The sequence below is a fragment of the Haliotis rubra genome, unplaced genomic scaffold (assembly GCF_003918875.1).
Source record: "Haliotis rubra isolate DU_JTF1 unplaced genomic scaffold, ASM391887v1 Scf133, whole genome shotgun sequence".
Lineage (NCBI taxonomy): Eukaryota > Metazoa > Mollusca > Gastropoda > Lepetellida > Haliotidae > Haliotis > Haliotis rubra.
This window is the reverse complement of record NW_025765259.1, coordinates 857,486-868,304: the sequence shown is the minus strand read 5'-3', so window position 1 is coordinate 868,304 and position 10,819 is coordinate 857,486. Positions and strand designations below refer to the sequence as shown.

General features: G+C 42.2%; 1 long non-coding RNA gene across 1 annotated transcript; it reads left to right on the top strand.

The window, feature by feature from the left end:
* Positions 1-3,168, top strand: LOC124267668. Its single transcript, XR_006896099.1, has 3 exons — positions 1-85; positions 2,156-2,310; positions 3,057-3,168. It is a non-coding gene; the product is annotated as an uncharacterized LOC124267668 (long non-coding RNA).
* Positions 3,169-10,819: the final 7,651 nt, after the last annotated feature.

The window sequence follows — 10,819 nt, the reverse complement described above, 5'->3', positions numbered from 1 at the left end:
GACTCACACCAGGCCGAAGTCACTGACCAAGGAAGGAAGATGGCGTTAGCAGTGGCAGTGCTGTTTGTGGCCTTTCTTGCTGCAGGTATATATGCATAAAGCATCTCCGTCAGATAGTTGAATGAGTTCAGTCACCGGATTGTCGGATACAAACTCACATCTGTTCAGACAGCAGCAGCATAGCTTCGTGGAATGTTGCCAAGTAGTAAAGGTTACTAATAAATCTAAAACGCCCACTGTTGCAAAGAGACATGTTTGTTTCTTGTTTCACACTTCATAAATTGACATATGTTGGACCAGACATAAAATTGCCATACGTCAATTGCGTTCCTTGCGAAAACTGTTCCCGATTGTCAGTTAAGGTGGTTTGCTTAAACATTGTAGTATGTGAGTTTATATCGAAGGATGGATAGATTGGAAAGAGTTCAAATTCCACCTAGCCCTTTCAAGATGTTTCACTTGTCTTCTCTGTCTGGATATATAGGCTTAATACTTAAGGTGTTCCAGTCCAATGATGAAATATATGGGTTACAGTCCATCGTCTAACATATGTGTTTCTGTCCAGTGATCTAATATACGTGTTTAGGTTCACTGATCTAACATGATCTAACCTATGTCTTACAGTCCAGTGATCTAATATACGTGTTTAGGTTCACTGATCTAACATGATCTGACCTATGTCTTACAGTCCAGTGATATGATATACGTGTTAAGGTCCACTGATCTAACATGATCTCACCTATGTGTTCCAGTCCAGTGATATGATATACGTGTTTAGGTCCACTGATCAAACATGATCTGACCTATGTGTTACAGTCCAGTGATCTAATAGAGGTGTTTAGATCCACTGATCTAACATGATTTAACCTATGTGTTACAGTCCAGTGATATGATAAACGTGTTTAGGTCCACTGATCTAACATGATCTGACACATGCGTTACAGTCAGGTGATATGATATACGTGTTTAGGTCCACTGATCTAACATGATCTGACCTATGTGTTCCAGTCCAGTGATATCATATACGTGTTAAGGTCCACTGATCTAACATGATCTGACACATGCGTTACAGTCAGGTGATATGATATACGTGTTTAGGTCCACTGATCTAACATGATCTGACCTATGTGTTCCAGTCAAGTGATATGATATACTTGTTTAGGTCCACTGATCTAATATGATCTGACCTATGTCTTACAGTCCAGTGATATGATACACGTGTTCAGGTCCACTTATCTAACATGATTCGACCTATGTGTTACAGTCCAGTGATATGATATACGTGTTAAGGTCCACTGATCTAACATGATCTCACCTATGTGTTCCAGTCCAGTGATATGATATACGTGTTTAGGTCCACTGATCAAACATGATCTGACATATGTGTTACAGTCCAGTGATCTAATAGAGGTGTTAAGATCCACTGATCTAACATGATTTGACCTATGTGTTACAGTCCAGTGATATGATAAACGTGTTTAGGTCCACTGATCTAACATGATCTTACCTATGTGTTACAGTCCAGTGATATCATATACGTGTTTAGGTCCACTGATCTAACATGATCTGATATATGTGTTTCGGCCTAGTGATCTAATATACGTATTTAGGTCCCCTGATCTAACATGATCTGACATATGTGTTTCGGTCTAGTGATCTAATGTACGTGTTTAGGTCCACTGATCTAACATGATCTGACCTATGTCTTCCAGTCCAGTGATCTAATATACGTGTTAAGGTCCACTGATCTAACATGTTCTGACCTATGTGTTCCAGTCAAGTGATCTAATATGCGTGTTAAGGTCCACTGATCTAACATGATCTGACCTATGTCTTACAGTCCAGTGATATGATATATGTGTTTAGGTCCACTGATCTAACACGATCTGACCTATGTCTTACAGTCCAAAGTCAGCTGTACGATCCTCTGTACAAAGAACTGAAATCACGAGACACGAAAAACACCATCCCCGTCAGCTCTAAAGGCGACACACTCAACGTGACCATCAACTTGACCGTATTGAAGATATCATCGCTGGTGAGTGTCCTTGATGACGAGGGTGGATTGCTTTGGATTCAGGTGTATGCCAGATAAAACAGGCCTTGATTGTGGATAAACCCAGTTTCGATTCAATAAATGTATTATTGTTTCCAGAACTTGAGAACAGGGGACGCGGAACTCGACACATGGACCCATTATGCGTGGTTTGACAACAGACTGACTTGGGAGCCCTCGGAATACGGAGGAATTCCTCTTATCAGACTCCCTCCCTCAGATATATGGCGCCTTGACATTGTTCCCTACCTAGGGTGGGTATATTCGTTGACTAGCTGACGCTTTAACCACCCACCTTCCCTATCAATTTAATTGATGAAACAAACATATATATATATATGTTCATTTTGACATTACTGTCTGAAAGTGTAAAACTTTCTACTTATTGCTCTCTCGCTCCCCACCCCCCTCCCTTCCTTCCTTCCTTCTCCTTGATTGGACCCCCAATGCATCTAAGTTGGGTTGGTTAGTTATCGCTCAAAGAATCCTTAATACATAAATGATGAAATCCCTCCTTGTCTTTCATTGAATCCCAAATACATCCATGGTGAGTGAGTTCCTTGTATTTCATTCTAAACCCAATACATCCATCATGGGTTGGTTCGTTGTCTTTCATTGGATCCCCAATACATCCATGATTAATCCCTTCCTTGTCTTTCATTGCATCCCCAATACATATGTCGAACGTCATACTAGTGCATTTGGATGTTTTGTATTGAATGAAAATATGTCATGGGAGAAGAGAAACAACGAGTTCGAAACATCCAAATGCACTAGTTTGACGTTCTATATTCATTATATACCATCTTATCTTGCATTAATCTGTTACTAAATAAAACAAATCATAGCTTAGCAATGTAGAAACGGCAGGGTAATACGGAATCTGGGGTGCAATACGGAATTTGACCACGGCATCCCTATTGCACCCTGTATTACTATCCTACCTTTACATGAGTATATAATCAATCCATGATGAACGAGTTCCTTGTCTTTGTTTCAGACATGCTGATGTCACAGATGCCTCCGTGGGACTCTGTCTATATACCACCCACAATGGACTACTCATCTGACGGCACTGACCTGTTCGGTGAAGATTGGATCCTGGACGTATAGCGGGAACATCATGGACGTCCAAAACAAGACCTCCGAGATTGACGTCTCAGAGTACTACCATGATGATCAATGGGACATCATCGAACATTCCATGCGGAGAACTGTTGCCTACTACAAATGTTGTCCCGAACCCTACCCTTCGATCATTGCCACCATGACTTTGAAGGCTAAAAGACATGGTCTTTTGGGCTGGAGTATGTTTCACTGAATAGGATGCAGTTGTTTTCCAAATAAGGCATGAATGTGATTTAAACTTGATTAATAAGAAAGTAAGAATATTTATGGATAACAACTTCTTTATTATATATGATGCGACGTTTCGGTATGGATTCTTATACCGTTGTCAAGCAAGAGTGAAGTACTACAGCACAGACCAGGCTTATATACATGAACAGGGATTAAGTAATAACAACATGTAGGACTGAATGAGGGGGATTAACAATAACAACAAGGCACGGTGGCAATAATGTAGTGACAATAGGAAGCCAATGGTGGTTGATGTAAAAAACAAAATATACATGCTGATGAGATTAATTAACAATGATGGCTGAGGTGCTCTAATCTGTTGTTTTTATGAGATCATTGTATGCAGAAGGGATGAGATATCCCTGGTCTCTGTTGATTGAGGGCTTGTGTCTCCGGATTTGAACTGCTTCTGCAAGTTTCCTTTGGTGAAGTCCTGGTGGTTTTTGGATAATATGTCCACATTGTCCCAAATTATGTTGTGATTGGGGCAGTTGATGATGTGGTCTGATAATGCCGATTTTCTATCAGATTTAGTGGTAGATGATAAGTGTTCTTTGATTCGGATATTTATGGGCCGGAGGTTTCGCCTACATAGGCCTCGCCACAGTCACAGTTGATTTTATAGACAACACCTTTGGGTTGATGTTGTCGTTTAGAGGTGTTCCTGCCATTCGCTTTCAGTAGGGTTTTAGTGGTGTAGAGCTGGTAAAGTAGGTTTCGATGCCTGCTTCTCGCTTGAGGAGACGGCTGATGTGGTGAGAGGTTTTCCCTATGAAGGGGAGGAGATACGAATAGGTGCTGGTTCAGGTTTGTTGGAGGCCGGTTTTCTTGTTGGGTGGAGTGTGGTGCTGATAATTTTATCGACTAGTTTCGACGGGTAGTGGTTGAACTTGGTGAAACATGGCGGAGGTGCTGTATTTCTGTAGTGGGACTGGTGGAGGAAAGGTTGATGGCTCGTCTGGTGAGGGTGGAGATAATGCCAGTTTTGGTTCTCAAAGGGTGGTTGGAGTCAAAATGAATGTATTGGTCGGAGTGGGTTGGCTTTCTATAGACACTGGTACGGATCTTGTTGGCTGGAGTTCTGGTTACAAGGACATCTAGAAAGGGAAGTTGACCACTGGATTCTGTTTCTAAGGTGAATTGGACCCGGGGGTGCTGTTGGTTGAGGTGTTGCAGGAGGGCTGCTGGGTCTTGGTCTTGCCGAAGGATGACAAACGTGTCATCGACCTTCCTGTACCAGCAGGTTGGTTTGATGGTTGAGGTGCTGAGTGCTTGCTGTTCGAAGGAGGTCATGTAGATTTCTGTGAGTATTGGGGACAGAGGGGAGCCCATGGGCAGGCCGTGGATTTGTTCATAGTAGTCGTCTCCCCAGGTGAAGTAAGTGGAGGTGATGCAGGCAGAGGTGAGGGCAATGATGGAGTCAGTGGTGAGGTTGGTGTCAAGGGGAGTTTCTAATTCAGAGATGCGTTGGCGGAGGATTTGGAGAGTTTCTTCTATGGGGACACTTGTGAAGAGGTCCACAACATCGTAACTCAGGATCTGGTCTGCTTCAGTTATTTTGAGGAGTTTGTTACAGAAATCCGTCGAGTCAGAGATGTAGGAGTCCGCTGTTTTACCGAGTGGGGCAAGGATTTCCGTTAGGTGTTGGGCGGTACTGTAGAACACAGTGTCTCTGGAGCACACAAGCAGTCTGGCCTTGGGTGGGGTCTTGTGGATTTTTATCGTGGCTCTGGCATACGGTGGCTGTGGGTTAGATGTGGCTAGTTTGTAATATAGTTGCTGGCTGATTTCGTACTTCTCTTTCAGTTGTTTGAGGCTGGCTTTATGTTGGCGGCTGAGAGTTTGGCGGTGGGGTCTTTCTTGATCTTGCGGTAGGTGGTTGGGTCATGGAGGATCTTGTTGACCATGCTGTGAAAGTCCGGTGTGTTCAGGATGACTGTGGCCTTGCCCTTGTCGGCTGGGGCAATGGTGATTTCCTTGTCGTTTCGTAGGTGATGGATGGCTTGTTTTTCGGCAGCTGTGAGGTTGGGTGGTTGGGGGCTGGCTTTGGCAAGGATGTCCACGGTGTAATCTGGTGACGTAAGTAATCAATCTTACCTCCTGGCGCTAGTTGTTGGAGGCCCTTTTCAATGTTGGTGATGACATCGTCGTGGTTGCGGAGTGGTGTGGTTGGGATGAACTTTAGTCCCTTGGAGAGTACGTTGACCTCCTGTTCAGTGATGTTTTTTATCACTTAGGTTGACAACAGTCTTTCTGAGATAGTTGGATATGTTGGCGGCTTTCTTGGAACTGGGCTTGGGATGGCTATTCACTAGTTCTTGAAATTTTTTATGTGATTGGTCTTGGTCTTCAAGCACAACATGGAACACCTCTAAACGACAACATCAACCCAAAGGTGTTGTCTATAAAATCAACTGTGACTGTGGCGAGGCCTATGTAGGCGAAACCTCCCGGCCCATAAATATCCGAATCAAAGAACACTTATCATCTACCACTAAATCTGATAGAAAATCGGCATTATCAGACCACATCATCAACTGCCCCAATCACAACATAATTTGGGACAATGTGGACATATTATCCAAAAACCACCAGGACTTCACCAAAAGGAAACTTGCAGAAGCAGTTCAAATCCGGAGACACAAGCCCTCAATCAACAGAGACCAGGGATATCTCATCCCTTCTGCATACAATGATCTCATAAAAACAACAGATTAGAGCACCTCAGCCATCATTGTTAATTTATCTCATCAGCATGTATATTTTGTTTTTTACATCAACCACCATTGGCTTCCTATTGTCACTACATTATTGCCACCGTGCCTTGTTGTTATTGTTAATCCCCTCATTCAGTCCTACATGTTGTTATTACTTAATCCCTGTTCATGTATATAAGCCTGGTCTGTGCTGTAGTACTTCACTCTTGCTTGACAACGGTATAAGAATCCATACCGAAACGTCGCATCATATATAATAAAGAAGTTGTTATCCATAAATATTCTTACTTTCTTATTAGTCACCAACTTCTAAATGCCAATCAAATGTTTATGTGTAAAGTGTGTATCCGTGTATGTTTGTTTGTGTGTGTGCGTTTAGATGTGTTCAACATTCCTGGAGAAGAGAGTGCATTGTCATACATGTTCTGCTCACCTCCCTTCCTCCAGCTCTCATCACTCTATACCACCGATTTCACTGAGTTGACAACAGTGGTTGATATTATGAGCACGGTTCCACACTGTCAGCGAGGACAAGTTATAAACCAAGTCTTGTTCCAGCGAACAGTCACTTCGAGACTGTATCTCCACAAACAGTCTCATACCGTCTCCTGATTGTGTGACGTCACCTCTAGACTGTGTCTCCACAAACAGTCTGATACCGTGTCTTGAATGTATGACGTCACCTCTAGACTGTGTCTCCACAAACAGTCTGATACCGTGTCCTGATTGTATTACGTCACCTCTAGACTGTGTCTCCACAAACAGGCCGACACCGTCTCCTTGTGTGACGTCACCTCCAGACTTTTTCAGCCATATAGGAAAGAGAGAGATTAGGGAGGTTACACCTTTTGCCGGACGTTGAATGTCTGTTTCAGAACATAAACGATTTGACGTTAAAAAACAATATGCCGGAACTACTTCATTCATGTTTTCAGTTCATTCACTTTTTTACATTCAAACTCTGCTGTACACGAGAAAAGAAAAATAATGACTCAATAAACATTAAGTTTTGTGTATTTATAAATACATCACTGTAAACTCTTGGATAAAACAATTGTAGAAGAAAGAAAAACACAATGTTGCAAAACGTAATACAATACGTCTACTGAAAGAAATCAATGTTTTTGGTGACGTCACAACTTGTGATGTCATGGCCCATCCTTGCTCTGTTGTCGATGTAAACAACATGGCGTCTACCCTATCACCAATAAAACTGAACGTTGATGGCAGCATGTTGGGAAGAGTTGTAGATATTGTTCAGCCACTAAACACGTTCAATGGGTTTGTTAAGGTGAGATGCAAGCTCCCAGGTCTGTCATCCGTGTTGTGCCTGAGAACGTCAGGTCTCGCTTCCAAATGAACCACTCACACCCAAATTTGATTAAATAGTTTTTGTTTGCAATTATTAATACACAGTTCAAGCATGCAAGTACAGAAAACACATATGTGTTACTATTTAAGAATCTATACAGTTCAATTAGTTGAGGAAAACACATTTTGCTAGGAAACTATTTAGTCTCGCGTAATATACCCGTTAAAGATAGCGGTGATGCGGTGAAATTCTTGGAAGTGAAGTCGCCGAGCTCGAGAATTCCATAATTAATATAACGAGGGAAAGATATTCTGTCTGTATGTTCTTCTGATCAAAAATACGCTATTTTCGGATACCCTGCATTTATTTATATTTTCTGTTGAGTTTCCTTTTGTCACAGTATAATGACAGTTCGTTGTAAGCTTTACAATGTTTTACAGGCTCTTCAGGTTCAAGCTGAAATTCAAATACAAAACCCCAGCTTAGTCTAATATCTAGCAAACAAATTTAAGTTTACTGAGTTTACCATAAGTATTGTTACTAAATGAAATCATTTAGGCCTTACTGCCATAATTATGAATTTACATATAGTTGCAAGCAAGGATGATGGCTCCTTGGCTTCAGTTCTATCTATGGTATTTGTTGGCTAGAAATCATCGTCCAAAACGGAGCCAGAACACGACGTTTCGAGACCATTCCAGGTCCCTTGCATGCTTTTTTGAGACCCGAAGTTTACACAACTGATATTGAAAATTGAAGAACTGATTATTCTCCAGCCTCTGAATTTTTCTTTTGGAAAACATGTTAATTTCAATCTGAACTGCACGCACGTCATGCCACGGCTTACAGCAAATCAACGTCACCGCGCCGTAGGCATACTGGAGAATGGAATGGCCCAAAATGAAGTGGACAGACATTTTGGTGTCCACTGAAACCCGATCTCATCTCTAAGGAGACGTTTTGAACATAATGGGAACACGAGAGATTTGCCTCGGAAAGGCCTTCCATGCGTGACGTCACGCCAGCAAGACAACCACATTCGGCTGACCCATCTAAGGAATCGATTCCAGACTGCCAGTTTGACTGCTCGGACCATTCCTGTGTTATGAGAGTGGTTTTTTTTTTTGTAATTTGTAATTGTAATATCACATTGATTAGGTGATGGTCATTATGGGTCACAAGTTTTGAGTGTGAGTTTTGGCTCGAATGTCGAATCTCGCATCATATATGTTCACTGGCAATGGTATTTTTAGCTGTAGGCCTATTGAGATAGCGCTTCAGAGTTACCTGCCTGGGCAATCTTTACGGCTTTCATCATGCCGTGGAGTTTTCCACCTATTTCGATAACAGTGAATAATGATGCTGCCTAGCTTTGCTAGAATGCTCTAGAACTGTGTAAGAGCTATATAAAGGCTGGTTGTTCCGTTGTGCGACACACGGATTTATCACATGACTGGAGTTATACACATCTGACTGCCGTCATCAAGTCTGTCGGTCAACATTTCAAGACCTTGCTTTTCCATCAACTACTGTCATTGTAAACAACCTTCAATCAGTATATCTGTTCTCACTCTGAATGTCAAGACTCTGGTGAGTTAATATTTGTGACCCAATATTTTAGATTTATGACTCAATTGCATTGTACTAGATATCTGTATTGTCATTCATTGTAGTTTGCTCATTGTTTGTTCAATATATTACTGAATATTTTTTACTTGTCTGTGTTCTATTTTTGTCACGGCGATTGTTAACTGTACAGAACCAGCTGAGGCAGCACAACATCTGGCCCAGACGGCCTGTAATACGTCCACTTTTGATCCAACGTCACCAACAGGATTGGGATGGTGTTTTGTTTACTGACGAGTCGAGATTACATCTGGACAACTCAGATGGCAGGACAGGGGTGTACAGACGGCGAGGTGAATGGTATCCTGACGCGTGCGTTGTTCAACGTCGACAGTTCGGTGGCGAAAGCGTCATGGTATGGGGAGCCATCACATCTCATGGTCGGACACAAATTGTTATTGTCAGTGGCAATCTGACAGGTCTGCGATACAGAGACAAGTTCATTGGACCTCATGTGCAGCCCTTCATTCAAGGACAGACTTCACGCTTGAGGGAAATAATTACTGTTGTGATAGATTTCCTGAGACCTGTCCCCTATCGAGCACCCTGAGCACTGGTGAAATGGAGTGACGTTTACGTCAAGCCCAGAATCAGCCATTGGCTTTAGAGGAATTGGGACAAGTGTTGGCTCAGATATTCCCCAAGCTTCCTTCAATAGCATAGTGTCGTATATGTCTCTTAGTTGTCAAGCCTACATCAACGCAGACAACACACCTCTTCAAGGGGCGTGTCATGATGCCTCGTGTCAAATCATACAGACTTCGATATTATCCTGCCAACAGTGAAACACCACAAATCATGTTATTGTATTTCTACATTAAAAATGGCAGTCATATTATTTCAGTAGTATACATTTGGATATATTGGATGAATTATGATAATTATTTAGTTACGTGTCCAAAATCATGCTTGACATTGTGTTGGCGAATCAAATAGCTTTACTTCTTTGTCCAATAATCATTAATGAGTGTAACTTTGACGACTACTACTTGTGTCCTCAAAACACGACAGAGATGTCGTTCATGGGGGTGGAAGTAACAATGCATGAAACTTGAAGCAGGGAAGTATGTTTTGATAATGAAAATCTGTGACCATTATGTTATAAGGTTGTCCCCAGTCTATCCAACGTGATAGTACTATGTGAATTCTGGTTTGAAGGGTGGTGTGTATTTCAGAACTGGCATGGTTCATGAAATAAGGGTATGACCTTTGTTGATTGGTGAAAGGTACGGAAAGAGGCGAGTGTCACCGAATGAACATTAGTTCTCGTACAGATAACGGAAAAGGAAGTGTCACCGAATACATTGGTCTTTTGACAGGGTACGGAAAGAGGCGAGTGTCACCGAATGAACATTGGTTCTCGTACAGATGACGGAAAAGGAAGTGTCACCGAATACATTGGTCTTTTGACAGGGTACGGGAAGAGGCGAGTTTCACCGAATGAACGTTGGTCTTCTGATACGGAATGTGGCGAGTATCAACGGAAACGGGTCAGTGGTGACGGAAAGACCGGCTACTGTGGGAACACTTCCAGCATCACTCTCCAAACCGTTGCTTGGGGGAGGGAACCGCTGAAACAAGAAAATGACAGTCACAAAATGTTGTAAAGAAGGCACACACGCACACGCACACGCACACGCGCACGCACCTCCAACATCACGTGGGATAGCACTTCAAATAGTTGTTGAATATGAAATTGAAAGCAGTAGATATGATTTATTTGTGCATAGGGTGTTGTAGCAAGCCAGT